This window comes from Dermacentor variabilis, chromosome 3 (genome assembly GCF_050947875.1).
Source record: "Dermacentor variabilis isolate Ectoservices chromosome 3, ASM5094787v1, whole genome shotgun sequence".
Classification (NCBI taxonomy): Eukaryota; Metazoa; Arthropoda; class Arachnida; order Ixodida; family Ixodidae; genus Dermacentor; species Dermacentor variabilis.
Genome location: NC_134570.1, coordinates 212,066,856 through 212,079,500, shown reverse-complemented (window position 1 = coordinate 212,079,500; position 12,645 = coordinate 212,066,856).

The window sequence follows — 12,645 nt, the reverse complement described above, 5'->3', positions numbered from 1 at the left end:
GACGCAGCGTGCCTTCTCCGCGGGGCACTCTCCTGTAGGATGCGACTCACCGCAGCGGAGGCAGCGGGCGTCGCGGAAACAGGTGGCGCCGGCGTGGCCGAAAACGCCGCAGCGGTCGCACTGTAGTGGTCGAGGAAGACGGGCACGAACGGCGCGCAGCTGCTTGAATAGCCGCACGCTAAGAGGCACGACACTCCCGACGAAAGTGACGGTGACGCTAGCGCCAGTCCTCGAGCATGACAGCACCGCGACGGGCGCTTCCAGGTTTTCGCGCACTGTGCGGGCGTCGAAAGAAGGGTCGACCCCATGGATGACACCCACACAGGAGTTGTTGTGTAGTGCCTTGATGCGCACCGCCACGCCGCCGAGGTCGCACACTTCGAGGAGGGGCGCCAAGTCGGCACCGCGCATCATGTCGGCAGCGACCACATTCCGGCGGAAGTTGACGCGAACGCGTCTCACGCCTGGCACAGAGGAGAGCTGGGCAGAGATACCGTCCCGTGTGAGTGCGAGGAAAGTCGCTTTGCGCTCGATGGGACGGTAGAGGACCGTGACGGCGGTATCGCGGGCGACGCCGTCGTCAACGGGTGGGGTAGGCGGCTCGAAGTAGACGAGCCGTCGGTGACGGCGTCTCCTTCTTGCGGCTTGTTTCGGCTGCACCGCTGTCGGCTGGTATGCTTGGGCATCCTCGGCGGCCGCGAGCAGCAGCGCAGAGTTCCTCTGTATGAGCTCCCCTGTTCCCTCAGCAGCTGGGGCCGGGATGGGCGCTCTCGGTCGGCTCTGGTCGTACGTGGGGCCGTCAGCTGATTTGTCGTCGTCGACGGGAGCAGCCACCGCCGCCGAGCGTGAGCCCTTCTCTGCCGTAGGGGGAGTGGTCTCGGTGTTGGTGAGCGGGGGCGACGAGCAGGCCGCCGGTGACGACAGTGATGGGGAGGCCGGCCGGACAGGACTTGCCTCGGGCGAGGTGGTCGTGTCCGTGCGGGAGGACGCAGTGTCGGAGCCAATCATGCTTGCGGTTGGCAAGAAGAAGGTGCCGGCACTGTCGTCGGTGTCGCGGGTCGACGGGCAGCTGGCACTGTCGTCGGTGGAGGCAGCCGAAGTGGGGGCCTCCGCGGTGGTGTCCGTTGAAGCGGACGGCGCGGCGTGGTGGTCGCTGGTGGTGGTTTTCGGCGCATCAAATGGAAATGCGCGGAAGGGGGTATCCAGCGCAGATGGGGCGCGCGTGGATGGTGTCGCGCTCACTGGAGGAGGCGTACCTGACGGCGCGGAGCTCGTCGAGTCCGCCGAGAGCGCGCGTAGCGTGCGAGCTTTCAGCCCCCGCTTCCAGCGTAAGGCGGCAGGCGATCTGCCGGAGCGTGACTGCCGGCCACGTGGGTTGAGCTGCTGGGCTCGTCTGGACGCCGAGCCATCAGTGCAGTCAGGAGATTGCTTCGTCCGCCTCTTCCTCTGCTGCTTCTTCGGAGGGTCGCCCATGAGATGGGGCCTCCATCTGTCGTTCGAGCCCTGAAAAGGGCTGCGCTCGTAAGCGCGGTCGAAGGCGGAGACGTACACGCGCAAGTGGCGGGCGAGCCGTAGTCGTCGGAGCGAGGGGCGATGCGACCGCTCGCTTAGAGTGTCCGGGAACGTCTACGGATGTAAATGAGAAAGGTGGGCTAGTTGGTGGTCGATATTTGAATGCCCAACCTATCGATTCGGACTCACGCATGGTGCCGGCCGGACGACTCGTTTCGCACTATCGCCTGCTGGCGGTAGCTCTCGTTCGCGCTTGCTTTGCAGCTTTGTTTGCCTTTGGGAATCGTGGTCTGCAATTGTTTTTACAATGATCGATCTAAACCGAGACGGCCTGGCGGAAAGGTTTTTGGTGATAGTGTGCCATATCCTATTACAAGGCCGCAGGGGCAACATTCAGTGTCTTATTCTAGTTTGTGTTTTAAGTGCGATGATGCTGCAACAAAAAGGAACACACTTTTATGATGATGGTTACACTAGCAGTGACGTCATCATCATCCAATGACGTGGCTCGTGTTAAGAACGAAAGCTGAAGAACGTACGCACAGCACCGATCGGTCAGCAGGCGAAAGAAAAAGCGCGCGGCATCTTACACCTACATCGTTTTGCGCTCGTAGGTGAAGTGCGGTCACACCTCAAGTTGGTTCTACCGCGCTGCCGTAGCTGCATCTTACCGCCTACGGTGCGCCGCGTGCATTTTTTCCTGCATTGTGGTTGGCTATCTACAAGTATTTAGTCTCCCACCACCTGAAACCGCTGATCAAAGCTTGCACAACAAATAAACATCTGTTCACCGTTTGGTATTTGATAATGGCTATGCTTTCACCGCTAACGTCCAGGACAACAAGAAATATGCACGCAGGGTTACGAACTCCTTACTTCGCAAGAACCAACGCATTCAAGTACTCCTTTTTCCCCTGCACCGTAAGCGAGGGCAACCAACTGCCACTCCTATTTTTAACGAGCACTAACGCGTCGGAACAGGCCTCTCGTTGACAGGCTGTATGTGTTGATATTATGCTTTGTGCTTTCATGTTCCCGCGTTGTACCACAAACGTGAAGAAAAAGCGGGAAGCTCTGTAGACGCAACGTGCACGCCGCTGCTCACGCTGTGGGTGGTCGGCGTCCGCAATGGGCGATGCAGTAGAGCAAGTCAATGCAGCACAGATTGGCGCAGCACTTGATGGCCAGCAAGAGGAGGAAGCAGATTAAGACGCACGCGGTGGTCAACATCACCGACAGGAGCAACTCGACATCTTCGCGGGGCGCCGCTGTCGCTACCAGCACGGGCGCGCCAAACTCTACTGGTACGGCGGAGGGAGAAGAGGGCCATGGCGCCATCGAGGAGGACGAGTCGTTGACCGTCGCCAACAGTCTGGGCGAAAAAGAGAGAGGGAGAGAAAGGGGGTGCTCTTTCTTAGAAGAAAAGCAGGGAGGACGGCCACATCAATTTCGCTCCGGCTTGCTATTTGGAGTAGGAAAAAGTGAGAAGGAGGAGGGAAAGATAGTGGGGGTGACGATGATAGTGCAAAGAGAACTATGCCCATGTGTGATATGCATACACACGTCGCGCAGGGGTCAGCAGGCTGGCAGCTCTGTCTTGTTGGCGTAAATCCAGAAGAAAACGACGGAGGCACATGAGGGAGTACTGCGGCCTAGTAAACTTTTCCACGTTCTGCTTTCAAATATCCACCCACAGTACCAGACCCTTCGCTATTACATTTATGGGATACGGGCCGCGAAGTGAGATGTTAATTGCGTACATAGCTGATGAGTACTGAAAACTATGTCATAAGTACAAAGTTTATAAGGAGAACACGGGGAAAAAGAAGGCGCGTGGTATAAACATGCAGAAAGAATACCATTATGAGCTTGTTTTTCAGCTGGAAGCGAAAATATGCACGCAACAAAATAAAGAAGGCCGTGCGCTGACAGAAAGCTGATAAAAAAAATAACCAGTGAGTATTCAGCAGCACGTTGCTTAGAAGGCTGATTACCGTGGTTTAGAGCACACACAGAAGCAGTACTTCGCCTTCTATAATTGCATGACATGAAAGAGCCGTAAAATGTGCTTGTTAAGCGTATTCCTGCTTTATTTTATAATCGTAATATCAAGAAGGCATAGCTCACAGAAATGTAGGAATGGAAGCACGTCCGGAGCGCATGCGTTCTATATTTTTACGTGATAAAGCAAGCGTCTGTTATAGTCGTTCAATGCGCTCTCTGTTTTCCGTGCTAATGGACTTTCCCCAAGATAGATCAACCATGTGAGCCACACCTTAAGAGCGACCAACGAATTTCGTTGCCATCAGTATTAGGATATCTATATATATATATATATATATATATATATATATATATATATATATATATATATATATATATACACACACCATTGATTGAATTTACTTGGTTGCTGCTCATGTACTTGATTCACCTCGGTTAATACTTGGACACTGAATATGGCATTTCCCTAAAATCACGGTATCAGGTGCGATCCCCCAACCAGGGAAAAGTTTACGGCGAAGCTGTATATGGATAGCAGATTCATCAGTTCGTCTGTCACCTGTACGCCAAAAACTCCTCCGGCGCAACCCCATGACCATGCGCAAAAAAAGAACGAGGCATTCGACTGGCTGCGCCAGTAGTGGCACCGCTGCTCTCCGTCGCAGCAGAGCGCGCGCGCAGCACTTTCTCTCCGGCTCCCAAATGGATTGGCCACGCGTCATGCGTGGTCCTGAGCAGCAGGCAACTTTTGATCAGAACGCTGCGAGTAAAACGGGCGACGGGCTCGTCTACGCCGTGCCAATGCTTCAGCTCGGGCACAAGAAGAGGCTCGTGGAGCCGAGAGCAAGCAGCAAGTGCGGAACGAGGATCCGGCAGCCTACCAAACCATCGTTTAATGAACCGTCGGGATTAATGCAGGGATAAACAACAGGGCCACGCAATTCAGCTTCGCTGGTTAACAACCTGTATGAAGTGTTTGGGCGGAGATTTTTGTTCATCGGCGAAGCTTTCTTTTTCAGAGGCTCGAATGTGTTTCCTTCGTCTGCCGTATTGCGGTGTTCTCGGGTGTATTGTCGGTATCCCAATAAAATTTTGGCACCTGCACGTCCATACGCAACTTAGAAGGGTACTGGTTTGGGCCATTGCCCCAAAACTGGCCGTTCGAGGCACTTTGCGTGTATTCGCGGGCTTTTTTCACGCTCGGAAAAACTCTTTGATGTCGCACCTATTGAGCCACGGAAAGCTGCATAGGGAGTTCTTCATGTTGCTCCACGTGAAGAAACTGCCAACTTTAGCCTCATATTTTTCGTCAACGGGCAACGCTGTGCTCCTCCGAACTCGCTCGGCAACGGGCATCACTATCGAAATAAAGTTTAGTTGTTTTGTTCACCTCAAACGAAGCAGTCGTTTCTTTTTTGACCTACCATAATTTCCTCAATATTTGGTGCCGAAACCCGGGAGAAACGATCGAACTTACCATTGAGGCAACGAGGTCAACAGACGTCGACACCACAACGAGCTCGAGGAAAACCAGCAACGATCCCCGGGCAGAAAACGGTCGACGAGGTGGGCTTTCAACAACAAGGTCTAACGACGCCACAGCCAACCGAAACCGACACCATGACTCAAGCCCCATTGCGGTAAGCGAACTGTAAACATTGATGCCACGATGAAACGGCTAAACTGAAAAGAAGTGCATTGAGAGCTCAAGTCACTAAACTGATTTCTGAAGCGGACTTATTCTTGGAGAGTCATGCAGACGAAGGTGCTCTTAATGTATTGTCTGCGAGGCTCAGCGCCCTCCAAATACAGCTAAGCGAGGTGGACACAGCCATCGAGGCCTTAGCACAAGACCAAGACGCAGAGCAAAATTATGTGCGGACCATAGAATACAACTACCGTATCGTCGCACACCATGGCAAAACTCCGCCAAGAAGAAGAAAAAGACCTGCTAACACAACCAGAAATGGCGGCGACGCGGGCGTAGACGGACGGCCCTCCGGCGGGGGCAAAGTGCAAAGTGAAACTGCCGAAGCTCGAGTTACAATGATTTAGCGGCGCAGCCACGGAGTGGCAGTCCTTCTGGGAGCAGTTCGAGCAAGCGGTGCACGGAAATGACGGCCTCTCCAACGCCAAGAAGTTTCTGTACTTGCGATCAGTGCTTTTGGGAAAAGCCGCAGCTGCCATTGCCGGCATTGAAGTGTACTGGGGCAAATTACACCACTGTCATCGAACTTCTGAAAGAGCGCTTCGGTCGACGAGACGTGCTGATTCAAGAACACCTTACTCAGTTACTCGACTTGCCAACGGTACAGAACGAAAATGACCACATCGGCCTACGTCGACTCTATGACCACCTGCAACACAATATCGCTGGTCTCACAGAGCTCGTAGTCAAAACAGAGTTACGGCGCTCTGCTTTCCTCTGCACTCCTGCGAATGCTGCCAACCGATTTTGTTGTCGGATACCGCAAAGGATTTTCCGCTGCAAGCAAAGATGACGGGATCAGCCTCAAGAGTTTGCAAGTTTTTCTTAAAACAAAAGTAGAGAGCAGGGAAAAGGCACTGCAACCTAGTAATCTCGCAGCCAGAGAATCAAAACATCGAGACAAAGAAAAGAGCAAACCTCAAAAAGGGTCAGCAGCTTCTCTTTTTTCTGCGGGTGCTTCGAAGCAGTCCAATCCACGTGCATTCTGTGCTGCAAGAGATCATGCGACTCACGATTGTCAGGCGAATATCTCATTGGATGAAAAGAAGAAAGGGCTCATTGCAGCTGGCCGGTGTTTCCGATGCTGTACAAAAGGGCACACTTCAACGGGATACCGCAACAAAAGAATAAAATGCAAGGAATGCGGCAGAAGACATCTAACTCAGATGTGTGACCCGACATGGAAGCCACCCGAGAACAAAGCCACAGAGTTGCAGTCTTGGACAGAAAAGAAATCTGAAAAGGTACCAATTGTGCTGCTCCAAACCGCTCAAGTATGGGCAGAGGGACGAGGAAGAGCGCCCTCTCGTCTACTCTTTGACGGAGGTAGCCAACGAGGCTTTGTCAATGAAAGACTTTCACGTGAACTGCAACTAGAGGTCCTAGGTGAAGAGGACATCACGATGTACCCATTCGGAGGAGCAGGAAACATTATCAAAGAGAAGCGCAGAAGAGTAAAAATTTGGGTGAGAAGTCAATTCGACCGTACAGAGCACTCTATCGAAGCTCTGGAAATAGCGGAGATCTGCTCTGATCGGCTTCACGATCCTAACGACATCCTAAAAGAGGTGCAAGAGGATATGGTTGAACTGGCAGATCTGACCTTCGCATCAGCCCATTTGATGGGAAGCGGGATTGACATTCTTATCGGTGCTGACTATTACTGGACTTTGGTGGGTGGTGAAGTCAAGAAGCTGCAAGGAGCACTAGTTGTGGTAAAGACCGAATTTGGTTGGACTTTACAAGGAGCGATTCCCAGCAGTAGCTCAGCTGCCTACTGCTCACCCGTGGCAGTGCTTCGTGCCGGAGTGTTCGCCGACACTACCCGCTTGTCCAGGGAGCTTAAATCGTTCTGGGAACTTGAGAGCATTGGAATTATCGACTCTTGTGCCCAAACAAACGAAGAAAGCGAAGAAGTCATGAGCATATTTTCGGCATCGGTAGAGAAAATGAACAAGCGCTATGAGGTAGCACTGCCCTGGAAACCTTTGAACATGCTACTCACCGACAACAAAGCTGTTGCAAAGAAGCGCTTGACTAACCTCACGAAGAAGTTAATGAAAGCTGAGACGACACTGATCAAGTATGACGATGCTATCCGTCAGTACCTGGAACAAGGGTTCACAGAACCACTTCCAACGCAAGAAAGCAACACCAAACGATTCATTCTTCGGGCACCGGCTCGTATATATGACCCACATGGTCTCATTTTTCCGGTCACAGTTACAACCAAGTTGATGTTTCAAACACTTTTGGAATTGGGTATTGAGTGGGACGCCCCTCTGCCTGAAGAAGTCAAAGCAGCTTGGACGCAGTGGCACACCCAGCTACACCATTTGACGGACATAAAATTGCCAAAACGATATGTTAGCTTACCCAACGGTAGATGGAAGGAAGCACTCGTCTTCAAAGATGCCAGCCCCGAAGCTTACGGCGCAGTTGTATACTTGCGCATCTCCGGGGTGAAGAAAGCAAAGGTTACTCTGGTCCTCTCAAAGTCCCGAGTAGCACCAGTTAAGAGACTTTCTCTTCCAAGACTGGAATCGATTGGCATGATGATAGGTGCTCGACTGAGGGAATGTTTGGAGCGGTCACTGAGCCTTCAAAATAGGCAAATGATATCTGTGGACTGATTCATATATTGCGCTGCATTGGGTACGAGGTCCCGCACAACAATGGAAACCCTTTGTCGCCAACAGAGTGTTGGAAATTCAGCACCGATCGGATCCAGACATCTGGAATCGCTGTTCTGGGATCGAAAATCCCGCCGACCTTTTGAGAGGAGTCACACCTCAGGCGCTCAAGCTGAGCTCACTTTGATGGAATGGGCTTTCGCAGCCATCTACTTGCTGGCCAAGGCATGAAGGCACCGCTGACATGATCATCGCAGAGGAGGAAAGAAGAATCCTTCGCGTTCACAACGTGACTGTAAAGGAATCTGTCTCGCCTCTGCAGAAATATAGCTCCCTCTCTAGATTTGTTTGAGTGAAAGCCTGGGTTTTACGATTTTTCCACAACGCCAAGCACCCCGGCCAAAAATACGAGGGACCTGTTACGACAGAGGAAGTTCAAAAGGCACATACTTGTTTGATTCTTCAAGTACAATTCAAGGCCTTCCAAGAGGAACTCCAGTGTCTTCGCCGCTCGACACGCACGCCAAGTGATTCCCCAAACGTGATCTCAGCGTCATTAACGACGACGGTGGAGTGCTGAGAGTGGGTGGAAGGCTCGGTACAGTCGAGTTGTCCTACAACGTGAAGCATCCATCCTGTTATCCTACCGTCGAGACATTCCTTCACAGAGCTAACGATCAGCGCAGCCCACCACCGTCTCCTGCATGCCGGCGCACTGGAGACTCTTACCGAATTGAGGGAAATGTACTGGATCGTGCGGGGAAGGCAAATGGTGAAAAAGGTGCTTAATAAATGTGTGACTTGCAACCGTTTCAACAGCCGAGCTGCTGCTGAGCCAGTCGCTCCTCTGCCTCGTGAGAGCTCGTGAGTGAGACACAAGCTCCACCCTTTGATGTTACCGGTGTAGATTTTGCTTGCCCACTGAAGACAAACGATCAAGGAAATGACCGGAAGTCTTACATCGTTATTTTCACATGTGCAGTGACCAGGGCAATACACCTTGAATTGGTGATCGACATGTCCACCTCAAGCTTCCTGATGGCTTTCCGAAGATTTAGCTCGAGAAGAAGAGATTGTCAAGTGATCTTTTCTGACAACGCCAGGACATTCCAGCGCACTTCTAAGGATCTGAAGCGACTATGGGCAACAATAAGAGGAGAAGAAACTCACAACTTCTTCACAAGCCACCAGATCCGCTGGAAATTTATAGCTGAGAAATCTGCTTGGTGGGGAGGATTCTGGGAAAGAATGGTTCGGTCCGTGAAAACATCGTTGAAGAAGGCCTTGGGACACAGCTATTGCAACTTCGAGGAGCTCACGACAATCCTAACTGAAATCGAAGCTGTCAACTCTAGACCCTTGACCTACGTCTACACGGAGGCGAGCGAACCCGAACCGCTAGCACCATCGCACTTTCTAGTGGGAAAGCGAGTGACCACTCTTCCTGACAGTCGTTCCGCTTCAGAGGTGGCTCAGCTTCCTGGTCAACTCACTCGTCGCTGGCACTACCGACAAAGGATGGCCGACCAATTTTGGCGTCGCCGGCAAAAGGAGTATTTGACGAGTCTCCGGTCAGCGCATTTCACTGTGCCAAATTCGTCATGCGCACTGAAGAAAGGAACTCTCGTTTTAGTCCACGAACACTATCTACCGAGGCAACTTTGGAAAATTGGACAAGTGCTGAAGTTCTTCTCGGACAAGATGGAAGAATCAGCGCTTGCATGGTGCGCATGCCTAATGAAACCACATTTAGAAGACCGATTCAACTGCTGTACCCAATGGAATACATGGACGAATGACCTGAAGCTCATTCCGGGGGGAGTATGAAAAAAGTGCCAAGTTTAGCCTGATACTTTTCGTCAACGGGCAACCCTGCGCTCCTTCGAACTCACTCGGCAACGGGCATCACTATCGAAAGAAAGTTTAGTTGTTTTGTTCACCTCAAACGAAGCAGTCGGTTCTTTTTTGACCTACCATAATTTCCTCAATACTACAATTTTATAATTAACACTTTTCTTCTAATTAAATATTCGAGAAGTTAAATATTTAACAAAGAATATATATGTAATTAGGGGAATTGCAAAATATAGTTCGAGTTTCTCCAGAAAACGGCAAGAAACATTACTTGTGTTCTGCCCAGCTACGTCGCACTTGCATATTTATAAATCTTGGTGCTGGGACACCCTGCACTGTTAAAAAAAACCACCGTCATATTACAGTAAAACAACTTGCTAACTCTTGATGCCAGGGAGTTACCGTAACGATACATGATACTACTGCAGCTGTAGTTACCAACCAACATTATCAATGCCGTAACTCAAGAAACTACCTTTGAAGCCGTAGTGTTCCTTAACATTACCAATCCCATACCACAAAAAACTACCATTAAAGCCGTAGTATCTCCCAACGTTGCTGATGCCGTACCATGAATGAAAACTTTTAAAGCCGTTGTTTCCTTCCAACATTGTCAATGCCGCACCACGGGTGAACGGTTATATAACTGTAACATGCAAATTCAGGGTCGGAACCACAACTGGCGCACAAGGGATCTCACCTGTGAGAAATTGTGACCGGAATGACACAGTAATGAATTTGTACGGTTGCTGTGCTGTTGTGCAGGTTTCATGAGTAATGTAAATACTATCATAAAATAATGCAACATAAGCAGACGGAAGAAAAGGAGTCTCAACACCAGCGATTGCTACAGGTGCTCGTGTGTCACTCCTTTCCTTCTGCCTTGTGCAGCATTCCCCATTGTTGTAGCCATCTGTAACGTAGTTTAATTAATGTGGAACTTGTGCAGTCGATTAGGAAATAAAGATGTTAGCCAGAATAATGAACAAAACGACCTTTTGGTTGTATGGGAATAGGGAGCTGAACTTTTGTTGGTAAACTTTCTGCTTTTCTAACACTACCAAATGTCTTTCATGCAGTAATAATTGATACTCTATAAAGGTTACATGAATACTCTGGATAGTTTTTGGAAAAAAAGAAAAACACAAGAAGGTCAATTTTCAATTGTGTATTCAAAGAACATGCACGTCAGCCAGAACATGAGCCTGTCTTCGGCCATCAGAGGAGCTGGAAATGAAAAGCAAGAAATGCAAGTCAGTACCTGAAGTCAACCAAGCAATAATAACAGACTCACAGAGCTCCATTTCTTCTTGAATGGCGCAATCTATGCGCACGCCGCCAGAGCTTTCGAACGGGCATCTTTGCTCCTTTTAATTTCCTGGCGTGTGCCCTCCTCTTCTGATGTGCCGACGAGGTATCTGGAATTAATAAGAGATAGGCAGGTGACAAATCCACAGCTATGCAAAAAACCGTTGTGCTAACTAAATAAATTTCCAGGTTGGTGCTGCATCCTCTACTAAGCTTGGCACGTAATTTCAGCCCCTACGAGTAGATACACACAGATATCAGCAGCTACAATCATCTATCCAAATCATGGCACTCATGCTAGGCTGTTCACGCTGCAATGTAAATATGTGCAGCCATGACAGTATCCATGTAATGAACAGCTTGTATATATGTATCTGTTCCTGCATTCTTAACAGGCATAATTAATGATGGACCAACTGAAACCTTTGTTCTTATATATACAAGAAGTGATAATATGATAACTTTTAGCTTGAAACTGCCAAATTTCAGCTAAGAAAAAGTGATTCTTTCAATGTAACACAATGCAGAAATGAAAGATGGCATGTCTTCCTGATGGAGAAGTCAAAATCAGTATAATGAAAATAAAACCCAAGGACACTACTCCAATAAATCTGACTTGTGTTCACTTTCTTGAGTAATATTGTCGACAGGCAATGTTATCTGTACAAGTGTAAGGGAGATTAAGCACACAAATACATGTCACTGTAACTTGCAGATACAACTTGCAAAGTACACTGCCTAGCCTCACGTGCTTCCTTCAGACCATGATTACCTGCATTTTGTGGTTAAGCTGTAAATGTGGCAGGGCATAACAGGCAAGGTAATACCATGCAGTGTTACCTTGGCCAGTCTCGGCTACGAGGAACTTTTACAGAAAAAGAAAGTTGAGACCTGCCAACTGTAGCACACATTTTACAGCAAGTAGGTCACCTATATTCACCCTTCTTTTTAGTGCTAATAGCACATGTTATAAAAAGCAAGGCGATTAAACAAGCTAATAAAATCTATCTATCGCGATACATAGCTGTGTTCCATGTTAGCTCTGTGGAATACCCACTGTCTGCTGGGGTCAAATAATTTATTAATTCCTCAAACACCTCTGTCAGAGTATTACATGACGGGCGGGCTCCTGTTCGACAAAGAAAAATTTCTTCTATAGTAGCCTTGAAATCGTAGTTTGATCGGCGGCCGTCTGAACGAAGGATTTCGGGTACAAAGAAGTATGTGCAGGCGGCAGATACATGATTTTATGCGGGATGTGGAATGGCGCAGTTGCAATATACAGGCAATATTGCAGTTAAGAGAGGAAGAACTCCACAAAAAATGATAATTTTTGTCTTATTTCTAAGTCTTGAAAGTTAGCCTGTAAGGGCATACTACAGTAGTAGAAATACTCGTAATAAACAAATTACCAACACGAATAGCCGTTTTATACCCGATTACTAATATTTGGAGTGCTTAAAATTCAATTATCACTAATTGCACTGAACTCTGCTAATTTTGACTACCATACGATCCAAAGCAGATGCACATTTCTTTTTTTCAATAGGCTCAGCTTTGATTTATGTGTATCAGTTTATACAATTCATTGAAGTGTTTCGCCTTGTTGAATGCTAATGTCTTAAG